General features: G+C 45.9%; 1 protein-coding gene across 1 annotated transcript in view; it reads left to right on the forward strand.

The window, feature by feature from the left end:
- The window catches only part of LOC143514711 (dolichyl-diphosphooligosaccharide--protein glycosyltransferase subunit STT3B-like), a 172,611-nt gene that overhangs the window by 22,626 nt on the left and 132,159 nt on the right, over positions 1-17,826 (forward strand). The window lies entirely within an intron of this gene.

Raw genomic sequence — 17,826 nt, forward strand, 5'->3', positions numbered from 1 at the left:
GATGATTGACGGGTGCATGAAGAGAGGAACAGATACAGGATGAGGCCCATGATGATGTTTTTATGTTGTTATGCAAAACATTTGGAGGAGATGGATTGTGTGTAGAAATGTCAGGAGCATACTCTGCCTTTAAAACACACACACACACACACATGCACATTTCTATGCATCCATCAATCAACATCCCGTTAATGCAAGAGGTCTCACATTCTTTGGACAGACACAAACCACTGTGTCCCAGAACCAGCATCAGCCTATGCCCCTCACTGGGGTATATGCCCCTCACTGGGGTATATGCCCTCACTGGGGTATTCACCCCTCACTGGGGTATATGCCCTCACTGGGGTATTCACCCCTCACTGTCTGTGCTTCTTCATCAATGACTGACCATCTGTTGGCTTCTTGGCTTCATGCTTCAGCCTCGTGATCGTTCTGTACAGGTGCATCTTTCAGAGGTAGCGAATCATCCTCTGGGGACGGGTCCACCCAGATATGAATCTGGAATTTAATCAATAGCTGTAATTTATGCCACTGAACATGTACAGTCCATGTCAGTATCATGTCCACATGACCAGAAGTCAAAGGTTTTGGGTTCAAGGCAAGAGACTATTATTCTCCTCCTCGGTAACGATTCAACGTAAGGGGCTGCTTACTCACCTCGCCCGGCCGTGCGTCATGATGTGTCCTGTCGGGGTCAGGAGGTCTGTCCAGGTGTGTCCTGTCGGGGTCAGGAGGTCTGTCCAGGTGTGTCCTGTCGGGGTCAGGAGGTCTGTCCAGGTGTGTCCTGTCGGGGCCAGGAGGTCTGTCCAGGTGTGTCCTGTCGGGGTCAGGAGGTCTGTCCAGGTGTGTGCTGTCCGGATCAGGAGGTCTGTCCAGGTTTGTCCTGTCGGGGTCAAGACATCTGTCCAGGTGTCCTGCTCTTCCACCCATCCTTTACATCTCAAACATTATCCATCTTTGTGTTGATCAGTAGGCTGTCAGTGTGTAGTGCTTAACTGCTTGAATAAATTACTTTGTGGAGGGCAGACGCATGTCTGGATCGTCTGGCAGTATTTTTCTTTATTTTGAGTGGGTTGGTCCCAGCAGGGAGGCTGGTGTTCTCCATGTGCTGGTGTTCTCCGTGTGCACCGTGTGTAAGTCATCGCCACATGCATGCACACAACACACTTCAGTCGTCACATGGTCTACCACCTGGGGCACTCGGCATGCCGTAGTGTGAGAACATGCTACGTGTTTGAATGTTCAACACAGTAGTCACTCGTATCGCAAAGCACACTACAAACCTCACACACAGGAACCCGCACTTCTGGGAGACACACTGAAAAGACTGAAATGAAATTCTAATTGGTCAGTTTCAGTGCTGTGTGTGTAATTGGTCTGTTTAAGACCTGAATATGATTGAAAGATTGTCAATCCAATGATGTCTACTAATGTATAAAATTGTGATTGAAGGCTGAAGAGATCCCTTCGAGAACCTTGAGTAGCTTGATTACTAAAAATCACTGAACGTTCTTTGCAAGTAAATGGACTAGAATTATTTTACCTTACATATTCATATTTTGAAGGAATAAATTAATTGAAATAATTGATGGTTAGGGAAGCACCCTAGATTTGATGTAATACTGTATAGTGTAGAAATAATAAACTGCTTTGTGAATGGAGTAATTTAGCTACTGTTTTCAAAACCTGGGTTTTTACACTAACGCTGAGGTCCACTGGGACACCTACACAGCTGGGGTAAGTTGTAGATGCTAAATCACTGTTTGACCTAGTCTAACTTTTTCATGTGTGTAAACCGTCCTAATGTGATGGTTATGGTTGGAGAAGCTTGGAATACAAACATTATTGAAAACAGATGAGCCTGTTTTATGCATTAACTATGTGAACTTGAAACTTGTGTACACCTAAATGAAGAAATGTGCTAAAGTATTGTAAATACATAACTGCTATGACTTTAGACGGCTAACTGCTTTCAATTGACTGAAGCAGGCGATGAGCGTGAGGCACACGAGTCATTGCTGCATCTCTAATCCCACATTAAAATAGTGTGGAGGAGCTGCGTGCCAACATCACGCTGCCGGGACACACCCGTCACACCTGTCAATCAGCAGGCCCACCTGTAGCCCCGCCTCCTGCAGACAGACCCACCAGAGTGGCCGCATGGAGCAAACACCACCCACGCCACCAGCACCACCCACACCACCAGCAGAAGTGTTTTCATTTTAAAGAGAGTATGATAAATGGTTCTATGTGTGTGGCTCACCAGGGCGACGCGGTAGCTCCTAGCCTGTGCGTCCTGTGGAGAATGCTTCAGGTTTTAATGACCTTAGAAGACTTGTTTTACTAACGTGGTAAATGCTTAAATAAGAGAAGCAAAACTCCTGCAGACTGGCAGCTGTGATGATGTATTACAACATACTTCATGGTTCCCCAGAGGACATAATACGTTTTAATCCTGATTACACACTGAGTGTTTAACCGACATTGACTGGAAGGTGAATGAGGATGTTTATTAGAGATGCACTGATCAGGACAGATGATCAGAACTCAGAGCTGAACTTTTTGTGCACTTTAAAACTTCACTCTCTAGACTAGACACTCCATACTCAGTCAGTCGAGGGGAGGGTTCAGTCCACTGTGCTGGCCACAGCCAGTGAGCGAGGACGTTTCCTTCCATGCCAGGGGGATTATAGCTCAGAAAGACTGTTTTGTACATAGGTGGCTGTAAGATTGTCAGTCCAATAATGTCTACTAATGTAAATAAATGACTGAAATTACATCAAATTACCTATATTACATTAAATTACCTGCATAACATGTTTTCATTGTTCAGTTAGTCAGTAATGTATAAAGAGGAAAAGGCATACCCTGACCTACCTGCGCTCTGTCCGGCTGTCTGCTGAGAGCCCATGACTCCAACAGTGGTGCCTGGAGGTTAACATCAACACGACTCAAAGGGCCTTCACCTAGAACCTAGTAGCCTGGAGGTCAGCGTCAGGTCAACGGCACCAGCAGCTGCACTGAACGAGGCAGGAATGATGTACAGGAACAAACTCTGTGTACAAGATCAGTGCGGGCTGGAATCTCCCACACCAGGCAGGACCCCAGGATGGGGAGAGAGGCCCCCAAGATCATCCAGCACATTACAGCAGCGTGCAAGATGCAAGCAGGACATGCATGGCTTGCTATGGCCAAGTGGCTGAAACATCTGAGCATGGGCTGGAGGTTCTGAAGTCAATGTGGGACTCTGGAAGGTAATTGAAGATGACCAAGCTGTGGGACTCAGACTGAGAAAATGCTTATAGCTAACCAACCAGATACAGCAGTGATGGATAAATGACAGAAGAGGTTCGTAGTGATGTATGTAGTGATCCCAAGTGATGGCAACATCAGGACCATGAATGGGAGAAACTGGAGGAAAAACTAGGGCTGAAAGGGCAAAGAGGTGAGCTAGTGAATATGTGGACAGTGAAGGTAACAGTGGGTCGTTTAAGGTTACAGAAAAGTAATGGCTGCACAAGAAAGTGCCAAAAGCTACTAATATACTTCTGCACTTGGCAGATTTTCAGTCTTTTGAGAGAGACTTTTGTTGATTAAATAATGGAAATATAGATCTGTTTACTGGGTGTCCCTTATGTGGAAGGTCTGATTGAAAAATTGAGATTTGGATGTTCATTTCATTTAATTATTTAGATTTTTAAGAAAACATGAACCATGATTGGGTGCTTCACAAACTTTTAAGCAGAGTACACAAGGTTGCTAAGGATAGTTCCTCTTGAGTTGCAGAGGGTCTTCGGCAGTACAGACAGGTAGTGGGTATTTATTTCAGAGTCTTGATGCGTGTCTTTCCTGTCTTTAGAGGAAGTGAGGTTTAAGGCTAGCTATGCTGAAGGCACAGGGGGACCAGTAAAGAGACCAGTGCCTCTACATAGGAGGGGTACTGTGACCAGTAGACTAGTGCCTCTACGTAGGAGGGGTACTGGGATCAGTAGACCAGTGCCTCTACGTAGGAGGGGTACTGGGACCAGTAGACTAGTACCTCAACGTATAAGGGGCAGATCCATTTTTGGTTTTGTAGCCAAACAAAATTCCAAATCTGATGTAGTCAGCTCCAGGAAGCCAGTGGGTAGTGTAGCAGTTGAGTGATGTGTGTGGATGAGACCGGGTCATGCACCAGCATTCTGGATCTACGTGGTTCTGAGGGTGTTTGCATGGACGTGTGCTGAGGGAGACGGGCTGTAGTCCAGTCTCGAGATAGCGAAGGACTGGCAAAGCAATGGAGAAACTGATTGCTCCTGATGACTAGAATGTCCTATGTGTCCAGGACGTTAGTAACACATGGAGAAGGACAGCTGGTCGTCCAGGACTGACGCAGGTTTCTTGGACATTCAGATGGCCAGTGTGGAATGTTACAGCTATTAGTCTCAGGGTTATATACTCACAATCAAAGAGACCAGCAGATATATTCAGAGATTTCAGTGCTTTGACTCTGTATTAGGAGAACATTATATCCAGGGCTCTCAAGTTTAGAATTCATTTCAGAGTGAGATCTTGTCAGGGTAAGATTTGAACCTGGAGTCGGTGGCGAGTTTAAGTTGTTGAGCGGGGGGTTACTTTTTTGAAGTCGAAAAGAAAAATGACTCTTTCGTTTTCAGGTTCTTCCTCTGCCTGCCTCAGTCCCATAAGATTTGTTCTTTATAAGAATTCCCCATCCAGTCTGAGGAAACACAGATCTGAGCTGTTTTCACAGGCCTACTGGTCATTTTTTAAAATGAGAAATCTAACAATATCTTTTCCGTTTCTTTGTGTTGTTTAAAATAAGTCTGACATTAGCACTCAGATGGTTAGCTAGCTAGCTAAGTACGCTATTGGTACTACACAACGGAAAACTGCCTTAGCAACGCACTTGCCATAGTTATTCCTTTTACCATATTTCATAGTATTTGGAGCTACCAGCTACCTAAATGCACAGATGCACTGATATTGTGAAATAATAGTATAGGGTGACCAGACGTGTCGCTTTTATTGAACACAGCACAACATAGAAAACAAAATCTATTTTGACATGATGCTAAATATTAGAGCCAATATTTAAGTACATTTGAAGACAAATGCGTGTGTACTTTGTACTTTAAGTAGAGGTCTAACGGGAGGACTTGTACTGGAGTAATGTTTCACCTTGGGATCTGTACTTCAACTCAAGTACATGATTTGTATGCATCGTCCAACTCTGGTTATTAGCGTAGTGCCATACGTTTGACTAGGTGATTTGCGTGATGGTGTTGTAGGGTGTGCTTTGGTGTTTTGTGTGGTGTTGTGGAAGGGTGTAGCTATATCGATGTTTTGTGTTGTGGGGTGTAGCTATATCAGTGTTTTGTCTGGTGTTGTGATGGGATGTAGCTATATAGGTGTTGTGTGGTGTTGTGTAGCTATATAGGTGTTTTGTGTGGTGTTGTGGTGGGGTGTAGTTATATTGGTGTTTTGTGTGGTGTTGTGGTAGGGTGTAGCTATATCTGTGTTTTGTGTGGTGTTGTGGTATAGTGTAGCTATATCTGTGTTTTGTGTGGTGTTGTGGCAGGGCCGGCGCCACAGGGGGGGGGGGGGGGGACTGGGGGGGGGGGGGGGGGTGAATGGGGGCGTCGCCCCCTCAGGCGAGGTGTCCCGCCCCCTCAATGTAAATAATAAGACCCATTTATTTTACAGCAATCGCAACATGGCACCCCCTCGGCTGCACAACAATCGTTACACGCCACCCCCCGCTCAACAAACAACTTACGTTCCCCCCCCAGCTCATCAACTTACATTACAACTTACATTGTATATGTTCTGGCGCCGGCCCTGTGTTGTGGTGGGGTGTAGCTATATCAGTGTTTTGTGTGGTGTTGTGGTATAGTGTAGCTATATCATGTGTGTTGGTGTTTGATGTGACCTATTCATTACCATGTTAAGGAAATAATTCCCGTTGGGTTTCTCCAATGAAATTGTCAGAACTGTGGAGAAGGTCACAAGAGTACTCACCCAAAAAATTTATCCTTAGCAAGAACTAAGAATGCTGCTGTTCCAAGGCCATTTCAGAACATTTAATATCCAAGTTGAGTGTATTATTTGAGTTTAATACCCTCAGGGATGTGTCTTAATTTCTCTCCACACTCATGGGCAATCCATTTCACATCCAGCTAGTTCCAAATCTTTCACAAAGCTGTTTAATTTTCCACTATGTGTCTCACGTTGTTATTTTCCATTTTAGAATGAAGACCTTTCATGGTCCTGCATCTGTCACTAGCGCTGAAGGCTTTTTAAATATCCAATCCAAGCAGTTTAATCTATTGCACAGGCGAGCATTATGAAATAGAGGTTGGCTTCCTGATTTCCTGGTTGTTCTCGGTGTCAAACACTTACACGGTGTTCATGTTCCAGTGAATGGGGCTATGTGTTGTCTGGAAGGTGCCTGGAGGCTAGAATCCTAGAGCTTGTGTATGTAAGTGATTTTCATTTATGCATTGTATGAAAGAAGCTCCAACCTAAACACTGGCTAAGTGATCACAGTAGGGGTCTAAAACACTGGCTATGTGATCACAGTAGGGGTCTAAAACACAGGTTAAGCTTTCACAATAGGGGTCTAAAACACTGGTTAAGTGATCACAGTAGGGGTCTAAAACACTGGTTATGTGATCACAGTAGGGGTCTAAAACACTGGTTAAGTGATCACAGTAGGGGTCTAAAACACTGGTTAAGTGATCACAGTAGGGGTCTAAAACACTGGTTATGTGATCACAGTAGGGGTCTAAAACACTGGTTAAGTGATCACAGTAGGGGTCTAAAACACTGGTTATGCTTTCACAGTAGGGGTCTAAAACACTGGTTAATCATGGTTGGGGTTCTGAAATATTCCTCTGATTCACTTTCACTGCCTGACAAATGATTTCATTGTGAGGACAGTGACATGAAACTTGGAGTAGATCAGTCGGTCTTTATTGATTTTTGTTAGTCAAGTTGTTATACATCCATCCAATCATGTTCATGAATGTGTTGTTCTGCTGCGTTGTGTTCTTCTGTGCAGTGCCGTGGCCTGTTGCGTCTGACCCTGGGTGCTCATTTCCCAGGGTTCCCTGCATCAGTCTGGCTGAAAGCCGGAGCTGGTCTGACAGCAGCAGCGGTCATGGCGTATACCTGCGCTGTTGGCCGTGCGTTCGGGCCGGGGGAGTGTCCGCTCCGCTTGATCCAGCGTCAGCCAGGCGCAGTGCAGGTTGTGCCTCCTGCGTGCTCATTGATGTGTGGAGGCTCTGAGAGGAGAGCACCTCAACTTAACGAGGTCTGCTCCACACTGCGCCCTCGATCCTCGCTCTCCTCCCTGATTAACGCTCTCGTCTCTCACCCCGGGGGCCCGGGCCGCTTCGGCTGTGTGGCCATGCTCGTCGGTCCCTCAGTAGCCACTTGTGTTCAGTTCAGCTCTCAGCCAGGAGAGTGAGACGCTGGCGTTGAAGCCGGCGTCCTCTCTGTCCTACAGACCTGAACACGGCAGAACCCACCCTAAACGCTACAGAGCATTTGCACACTCTTTCCAAAAGGCACAAAAAAGGAAGCAATGATCTGATATAAAAGGACTTGGAAAGAGGGATAAGTCATTGTGTCTTACTTTTAGAATTACTTTTTGTTTAACTTTCTTGTAGGCCTTTTTCAGCTCTATAGAGCAGGTTTCAGGTGTGGGAAAATGCCATATTGTGATCTTCTGACAGTCTTTATTGTAGTCTGTGATGTTTTCTGTTTAGTGTGAATGAAAGCTCGTTCTGTGCAGTACTCAGAGGCTGTAGGGCGTTAGGACCCTGGAGGATGGTTTACTCTGTTGAGTTGGTTTCCTTTCAAGGTTTGTTTCTTCACACCAGCTCAGTGTCTCTTGTCCCCGTCACACTTACACTAGCACATTCAGGTCCTGCTCTTGTATTTCTGTCATGCTGCTCTGTGGCTGTACAACACTCAAACTGGAATAAATAGAGCCTTTCGAAAAGCAGAGCCAGACTGATCATCTTACACAACAGAGCAGTTCTACAGAGAGGTAGTGATCAGCAGCTTGTAAAATATCTGCGGTGTGCAGAGAGTATGAACAGTTCTCCTGCAAATATCCTGCCTAGATTCTGAATATCTCTGAGCCTATAAAACACCTGAGCAGGTAAAGGAACGTCTGAGCAAGTAGAGGAACACCTGAGCACCCCAGAATATGAGAGAAACTTCAGACCCTCCCGTCACCTCAGGCTGGGTCCTCCTTTTGAACAGTGTTGAATAATTACAAGGCGATTTGAGTGTTTCTGCTGGTTGGAGGTTGAGTAAGTTAGTGTAAGTGCTGGATACAGGTGTGTAATCAGATGCAAGTACAACAGAATAACAGAAGAAAATAAGATTGATTCAGTTCACCACTGCCCCCTGCAGGCCACCCACCCTGCTGACGTTTACTATACTCAAATAGATGAAGTGGGGATGTTATCGATCTCATCGAGGCCTCATCTCATATCAATCTCATTTCTCAGCATAGGATTGTGGGTATTTTGCTTGGTAATTACATTCAGTTCCTCAAAAAATACATTGTAGCCACACTTAATATAGTAATTAATAAATAAATCTGCACAAATGAATAAATAAAGCTACACATCACTTTGAGTCTTGAGTTCTTTATACCATCCTGCAGTTCCAGAAGTAGCTGTTCTAATTTTAGCATCTCCATAAATCACTGATCACACCGTTGTCAGTGTCTGAGAAATACGTATCATATTCCCACATAAGAATTTCGATTCACATTCACATTTTAAAATATATCCAACTGAGAAAAGCCAAACAAAAGCTGTTCAGCAGCTGAAGGGGAGGTCTTAGTTATCTGAAGTCTGAGTATCAGTTGAACAGTAGGCCTTAATATTATGTTGAGGTTTGGATTTACATATGGATTAAAAGATACCTCTGAAATAAAGCAGAGGGCAGAATCTGTCCCTTCAGTCCTGCAGTTTAGCTGTGTATAGGTTAAGGTGACATTCCTGGCTAAGATGTGTCATCTGGCCCTGGTGACCGCCTGCCCTTACCTGGACAGGTGTGTATGAAGCCTAACCGCGGGACGCTAGCCCTGCGGGAGGAATGCCAGTGCTGGTGTGGGAGCGTGTTCTATGCTCATTAACACCCCGTTCACACCTGTGCAGGTGCGGCTTTTAGATTGCAGCCACAGATTTTGACAGATGAAACATTTTTGAAAAGTCAAAATTACCGTTATCACTGCTTTCACATTACAGAATAGCAACCTATGTATTTGAGTAAATTAACACTTTGACATTCAAATTATACTTGAAGGGGGAGTTAGTTCTGTGTGGCTGCCTCGTGTTCTCGGAGAGTCTGAAGATGCCACCTTCTCATTTTTTTAACCTTTGTTTTAACACATTTTATGTGCCTTTCTGCTTACACACATATAAACACACAATATACAAGCCCACAGTATAATCAGCACAATAATGCTAACATAAGCATCAGTATTCACACGTGATGTCTGCCCTGGTCAGCCATGAAGCATACATTTGCAACAACTGTTTTTTAGTTTTCCTTTTGTTTAAACTTGAGGAGGTGATCTTGGCATAATTTCCAGAAACTAATCAATATTCCATAATCCATTTCACCTCTTCTGATACACCAGTCACCCCCCCCCCCTCCCCCATCATACCTCAGCCTATGAGAGGTGTGTGTGTGTGTGTGTGTGTGTGTGTGTGTGTGTGTGTGTGTGTGTGTGTGAGAGAGAGAGAGAGAGAGAGAAAATGTGTGTAAGTGTGTGGGGGAGTGTTTGAGTTTGTAGGCTCAATTCCAACTGTCAGAAGCAGTGTGTGTGTGTGTGTGTAAGTGAACTGAGGTTCTAACTCTGAAGGCACTGTTAAAATACACTGCCTCTACTCTCTTGAGAAAATACTTTAGCTAAGATGCAAGTTTCATGATGTACAAAGTGAGTGTGCTACTGCATCGCAAATATACAAACATACACTATGCAATGCTCTCATTCCAGACTGTTTTATTGACTTAACAGACATCAGCATAGCGGTGAGCTTGTCTCTATGTCCCATCCCTCTCTTTGTCTCCCCCTGCAGGCTGGGCTGCACATGGCGTGTGTCCAGTCTGTAGTGGTCAAGAGGACAGTCACCCTCAGACTTCAGACCTGCCAACACCAAATCAGACGAGAGTCCATCACTGGAATATAGTAAAACATGGTGCACAGCATCAGTGATGGTGACATTCACTATTGGTGAATGGATTCCCTCTCTAAACCACCCTGCTAAAATAAACATTATAGCCCTTTGATAAAGGGTGGTCAGGTAGCACCATTGTTTGGTTTTAGAACACAGATAAAGAGTAAAGAATTTGTATGATATTAGGCCGAAAATGTTAAGACGTTCAGTTAATCTTTTAAAATGGTGAAACGATCATGGCCACGACTGCACTGTCTGTAGCAGGTTGCCACGGTGGCCAAGAAGCACTCTCCACCCTGGGTTAACACCACTGCCAGAGTGAATGTAGCAGTGTGAACGTACCTGTGTGTGTAGCTCTTCAGGATGAATGCCTTCACACATTTATACGGCAACATTTAAAGAACCGCTAGCATAACGCACCCTAGCTGATAGATCTCCTAGATATAGCCCATGGTGGGAGTAGAGCACTTAGGTTGGGAGTGTCCCCCGGGCTGAGTGTCCCTCATGTCCTCTGTCTGGCCGGTCCTCTGCAGCCTTCCTTCCTCCTCACACACGGTTTGACGAGCCCACATCTGCACCACGGTTCTGCCAGCTCTCCTCCTGCCGAGCTGTCATGTCAGGGTCAGCCCGGTGCTGTCCACAGGACGTCCCAGTGTCACCACTCCCACCACCTCCAGGTTGTCTGACAGGCTGGTCACCCCGTCTGCTGTGCGAGCTCAACGTGCCGTTGAAGGGAACAGGGGGCTGTTGGTGAACATCTGCCCCCCCAGAAAGGTGCCACACTTGGACAGTCTCACAGAATGATGGAGGTCCTTGATGATGAAAGGGTCCCTGATACCTGCGTGAAGACTGCACTCTGAAGGCCGCGCCCTCTTCCTCCTTTGATACCTGCGTGAAGACGGCACTCTGAAGGCCACGCCCTCTTCCTCCTTTGATATCTGCATGAAGATGCCACTCTGAAGGCCCCGCCCTCTTCCTCCTTTGATACCTGCATGAAGACGGCACTCTGAAGGCCGCGCCCTCTTCCTCCTTTGATACCTGCATGAAGACGGCACTCTGAAGGCCCCGCCCTCTTCCTCCTTTGATACCTGCATGAAGACGGCACTCTGAAGGCCGCGCCCTCTTCCTCCTTTGATACCTGCATGAAGACGGCACTCTGAAGGCCGTGCCCTCTTCCTCCGTTGATACCTGCATGAAGACGGCACTCTGAAGGCCCCGCCCTCTTCCTCCTTTGATACCTGCATGAAGACGGCACTCTGAAGGCCGCGCCCTCTTCCTCCTTTGATACCTGCATGAAGACGGCACTCTGAAGGCCGCGCCCTCTTCCTCCTTTGATACCTGCATGAAGACATCAATCTGAAGGCCGCGCCCTCTTCCTCCTTTGATACTTACATGAAGACGCAACTATGAAGGCCAAGCCCTCTTCCTCCTTTGATATCTGCATGAAGATGCCACTCTGAAGGCCGCGCCCTCTTCCTCCTTTGATGAATGTAGGCCGTTCTGCCCAGTGATGCTTGTCCCCCTTACAACATTCCCCATCAAGGACTCAAGGACAGCAAACAATGCTAAAATGAGGTCGCTGCTGAATTTGTGTCCCTGTAAAACATCAACACAAAATTCAACACTTCAGTACTTCAGTACACGCCCCCGTACTTCAACACTTCAGTACTTCAGTACATGCCCCAGTATTTCAACACTTCAGTACTTCAGTACACGCCCCAGTACTTTAACACTTCTCAGCACTTGTCCTCACCGTATTAAGCCTGTTCAGAAGTGCTTGTGAGAGGACGTTCCAGACTCTGTTCTGCCGTGCTGCACCTCACTGAGAACTGCCTTCCTTTGTGATGGGGTGAGGATGGCTCTCCTCCCTGGGTGATGGGGTGAGGATGGCTCTCCTCCCTGGGTGATGGGATGAGGATGGCTCTCCTCCCTGGGTGATGGGGTGAGAATGGCTCTCCTCCCTGGGTGATGGGGTGAGAATGGCTCTCCTCCCTGGGTGATGGGGTGAGAATGGCTCTCCTCCCTGGGTGATGGGGTGAGAATGGCTCTCCTCCCTGGGTGATGGGGTGAGAATGGCTCTCCTCCCTGGGTGATGGGGTGAGAATGGCTCTCCTCCCTGGGTGATGGGGTGAGAATGGCTCTCCTCCCTGGGTGATGGGGTGAGGATGGCTCTCCTCCCTGGGTGATGGGGTGAGGATGGCTCTCCTCCCTGGGTGATGGGGTGAGGATGGCTCTCCTCCCTGGGTGATGGGGTGAGGATGGCTCTCCTCCCTGGGTGATGGGGTGAGGATGGATCTCCTCCCTGGGTGATGGGGTGAGGATGGATCTCCTCCCTGGGTGATGGGGTGAGGATGGCTCTCCTCCCTGGGTGATGGGGTGAGAATGGCTCTCCTCCCTGGGTGATGGGGTGAGGATGGCTCTCCTCCCTGGGTGATGGGGTGAGGATGGTTCTCCTCCCTGGGTGATGGGGTGAGAATGGCTCTCCTCCCTGGGTGATGGGGTGAGAATGGCTCTCCCTCATTCAGCTCTGTAGCAAGGCTGGATCATCAGAAGTCAGTCATCTCCAATTATGTCATGCCCATGGCGATCCCGTTTGCCATGTATTGTAGAGCTCAGTATAGTACATTCTCCACGTCTGATGTTTCTAGCAGTTCCTCGTTCAACTTGGTGGACACTTGAGGCAGACCTCAGGTAAAACTTCTCCAACCTCTCTGACATCACTGGTGTAGAGCGCTGAGAACAACTCCACCATCCTCCTGATGGCAGTCTGATCCCTCAGGTACAAGAAGCCCTTAGATGGATCAAAGCCCCGTGTGCTCTGAAGGCCTGCAGAGCTGCTAATGACCCTTCCCAGCAGCCCCTGGTTTGGGTCCTACAGCCTGAATCTCCACCATCTCTTTCATGTGTTTTAATCATGTGAACAATGTCCCTTTTAACACTGAGAGTGTACCACATATAACAGTATTTAGGATTCCACACATTCAAATGATAATTTCCATTTCCCACCAGTAACCACATCAACATTTAAAACCATCATCATTAACCAGTGTGATATTAAATGGCATTATCCATGTTGATTTAATAGTATTTGAGCTGGAACAATTCTTCAACATCAACAATGTCAGTAACAACATTGATAATAAATTAGTGCACATATATTTCCCTTTTAAGTATTGTCAATCAAAATGGGATTTGAAGACTCAAGCTAAAAAAAACAACTTTTATTGAAGAAGATGCATTAGTTTCATGCAGGACATCCAGTCTAAGGCCAAATAAAGCCCAATCTAAGCCAGCTGTGGACCACGTGAGGAGAGGACAAAGCTGTCCCCCAGGGGACGATCTATGCTGCCTCCTCAGGTCAGATCAGACCCCGCGTGCCACTCGTGTCTGTACGATTAAAGTAAATAAAAACAGAAACATTTTCACGTCACCTTTGTCTGTGGATTTTGAAAGGAGGTTCTTCAGAAATACGCACCACTCCCTCAGGACTTCTGCTGTGCAAATACAAAGTCTGCAGACCTTTTGATACATGCTGGAACTTCAGTCAAATGTGTCTCCACCGCCTCCTCATACCCACAACACTGTGGCAAAAATGTGTCAGACAATAGTGCACTGCAGTTCTCTCCATCTCACTCCCCAACAGTGAGGTGAGGAGTTTGTTGTCAGACTCCCATATGTCTGATTAACCCCCTCACCAGCACAATGGACCTATATCTCAGTTTAAATGTCTCTTTTGCTGTTAATATAGAAAGATGTGATTGAGCTGGATCCCAACACTTCACTGCCAGTGAAAAATCCTGTTTGGAAATGATTCTTGTTTGGAAATGCTCATATCACCCTCTGCATCACCCGTCACTCAGAGTAGTCTTCATGTCTTCTGGAATTTCTTGTCATGGCAGGCCTTTTAATAAAGACTGCCTGTGTGTGTGCGCATGTGTGTGTGTGTGTGTACGTGTGTGTGTGCAAAGCAGTCAAAATGATCCACTTTAATCCTAAAAGCCAGATTAAGGACATCTTTAAAATGAGATCTGTTTTAGTCACACTGTTTTACCACGCCGGGGGAGCTTTTCACTCTGTGAAAAATTTTGCTGATGAGACAGACAACTCTCATTTTAGCTCTTTGTCACTAATATACAGGAACGCGGTAGGCAATGTAACTTTTCTCCACAGACCGGTGAGTGGGAATAACATTCAACTATTAACAATATATACTACTATTTCGTATAATATATATATATATATATATATATATATATATATATATATATATATATATATATATTCTGCTATTAACGAGCATGGTCACTTTCTATACTTGATCCAAAAGCAAGATGCTGGGATTATTGATCCAAGAAACAGCTGTGATTTACCATTTATTCATCCACCCAAAACTCCACTGCTCCTACCCCTAAGATTTATTCATCCACCCAAAACTCCACTGCTCCTACCCCTAAGATTTATTCATCCACCCAAAACTCCACTGCTCCTACAGCTAAACTCCATCCCTCTGCCAAACGCTGTCGGGACATAATGCCATGCTGTCGTTGTTTAAAGTACATCACTCTTCCTTTCCCTGTCACCCATAAATCCCTGTACGAGACACTAATCCCCAGCACCAAGCCAGACACCAATCAACTAATCCCCACACTGAGATGTGAATCCCACACCAAGTTAGTGTTTCTGCCCATGCTGCTGTTACCCTCTCCACTTCACTTCAGGTGACCTTGACATGATAGAAAGAATATAACCACTTATAGAAGGAGAGAGAGATGGAGAGAGAGATGGAGAGGAGAAAAGGTGGAAAGATGGGGGGGAGAGAGAGAGAGAGAGAACAGGGTGAGTGCAAGGAGGACAAGGAGATCCTTAGACAGTCTGAAAGGGTAGTGTGTGTGTGTGTGTGTGTGTGTGGGTGTGTGTGTGTGTGTGTGTGTGTGTGTGTGTGAGTGTGTGATTCCTTGTTCTGAGTATACATAGTGCTGTACTAAAATAAGAGACCAAGGAACTGGAGACTGGTAATCTCTCTCTTTTTCTCACATTCACCCAACCACTCACGCATCCAACCATCCACCCAAATATCCAACCATTCATCATGCACCCACACATCCACCCACCCATCCAACCATCCACCCACATGTCCACCCACAAAAGCAAGGCTTGCTGGCTACACCCCCTCTACCTCTCTCAGATAGATTGAGTGGTGGGTGTGTTTGTAGTACAAACTTTAATGTGTGTGTAGCTGCTGAACTGCAGGTTATGATGTTCTCTGAACACTGTGGTTCTGCACAAGCATTTGACCTGTCTGCTCCATGGGAAAAGATTTAGAGCAGGTCCTCACAACCGCTAAACACCACCCACAGCAACCTCTAACACCATCCACAACAACCACTAACCCCACCACCGTGCGTTTGATGCCCACAGCAACTGTTAACCACATACATTTTGTCTGTATTATACTGCGTGTATTTAAATGACACAACTAAGAAATCCAGATTGAACAGCCTTAGCCTACATCCTGGATGCGGACTGCATGTGTAGCTCTGAGTCGTCCTGCCACCTGAGGAGTGGAGTATGGGTAGAACGGCGTTTGGGCGGTTTCGCCCTCCCTCTCTGAGCCTCCGCCTGCACCACCGTGTCTTTGGTCCCTGAGCTCCGCCTCATCCACCTGCTGGCTGCTGTTTTTTTTATTCAAATTTTGCTCTTTTCAACTCTTAATTTTTAATGCATTAGTCTTTTTCTGAATGATATAAATGTGTCTTTCAGTTTTAAAAGAGCCCTTTAAGTGCTAAAAAAAGGTGCTAAAATTGTTAAAGCGTAAAAATGAGTAGCCCAAATTATGGATGTAATCATCACACTCGTCATGCATGGCTAATTGAGCTGCGTTCATCTGAACCTACTTGCTGCGACTTCTGCTGGTGTGTTAGCATTGTTACAAGATAATGAGACATCCTCTGGGCACGTAGTCCTGCTGTTCTGGAAGATGCTTTAGTTCAGACTAAACACTTAGCACTTTTGTAAGTCGCTCTGGATAAGAGCGTCTGCTAAATGCCGTAAATGTAAATGTAAGGTTTGAGATATAGCCATGAGTCCAGTAGATCAAACATCTGTCCGGGATGGTCCCTCTAAAAGCCAAAGTTTGATTGACATTTCCAGAGTTTGGTTTCCCCTGGGCTGGTAGGACTTTCCTGAGCAAACAGCATTAGTGTTTGTGGCCCCTTTTCCTTCTGAGCCGATGCCCCTGCTGGTTGATGTAGTCAATGTCTCCACAGGGTTTAAGGGAGGAGTTTCTTTGCTCAGGGCTACGGTGGTTGTATGAGGTGAAGCTGTTCCCAGCCCCAGATATGCAATAATGACTCTGAGACCCCCCGACACAGAGTCGAGGCAGGATGTAGATGCAGAATTCAGCGATGTATATGGTGGGCAGATCCATAATCGGGAGCCTTGCAGAACTGAATAAAAACAGCAAGGACAAATGTAGGAACAGAAGCCAGAACAGAGGATACAAATAGGCCAATAGGCAAACAAAATGTGCTGAAGTACATTGAAGGCGGGGCCAAACCAGACGTAGCTGAAGTACATTGAAGGCGTGGCCAAACCAGACGTAGCTGAAGTACATTGAAGGCAGGGCCAAACTAGACGTAGCTGAAGTACATTGAAGGCGGAGCCAAACCAGATGTAGTTAAAGTACATTGGAGGCGGGGTCAAACTAGATGTAGTTAAAGTACATTGAAGGCGGAGTCAAACCAGACGTAGCTGAAGTACATTGGAGGCGGGGTCAAACCCGATACAAAGGAACCAGGAACAAAAGACAAAGCCATGAGGAGACTAGTGCCATGGCAACAACAATGCTAGAGAGGGAAACCATGACAGCCCTTGCATTTAAATGAAGCATAAAATAATTGTTTTATCAGTGTGTTTTACATGTACAGACATAGTGTGTGTGTGTGTGTGTGTGTGTGTGTGTGCTAATGTGAAAGATTAGCATTAGTATACACCAGTAGCGAACTGTGACCATTAAACCTGGGCCCGCTCCCATCCCCCCACCCCCCCAAAAAATAGTTTCCTCTCCTAATTAACTGCAATAAAGAAAAAATAAATAAAAATGAGACGACAGTACAGCTTTAGAAACTCAATAAACAAGAACATCTGTAGTAGATAACTTTTTAAGCAAAATAAGGTTCCTGTTCCTCAGGAATGGAATATGTAAACAAGGCGCACGAGGGCATCAAAGGAATGAATCGAAATTAGTTAGCGATGGTACGCTAATGCTAGCTAGCGTCAACACAGTGGGCGGAAATTATCGTACAGTTAAGCCCGCCCACTAAGACGGAAGATATGACTGGTCAATTTTACTGTCATTTGAAGCTTGTATTGCGCTGAATTATAACTGCTTGGCCCTCTGTAAACGAACAACGGGACCGCCAATCACCACCATTCTGCGGAGGCATCACAGTCCTGATAGGAGGAGACACAGGCTCACAGGCTTCCACTTAACCCCTCACCTTCCAACACAGATTGAATAGACACGGGTGAATAATTTGCTTATATTTTTGTAATTGTTTAGATGTCGATTGTCAAACTGTAAGTAGATAAAATAAAATTGGATAAATTATATTATATACCG

This window comes from Brachyhypopomus gauderio, chromosome 5 (assembly GCF_052324685.1).
Source record: "Brachyhypopomus gauderio isolate BG-103 chromosome 5, BGAUD_0.2, whole genome shotgun sequence".
Taxonomy (NCBI): Eukaryota; Metazoa; Chordata; class Actinopteri; order Gymnotiformes; family Hypopomidae; genus Brachyhypopomus; species Brachyhypopomus gauderio.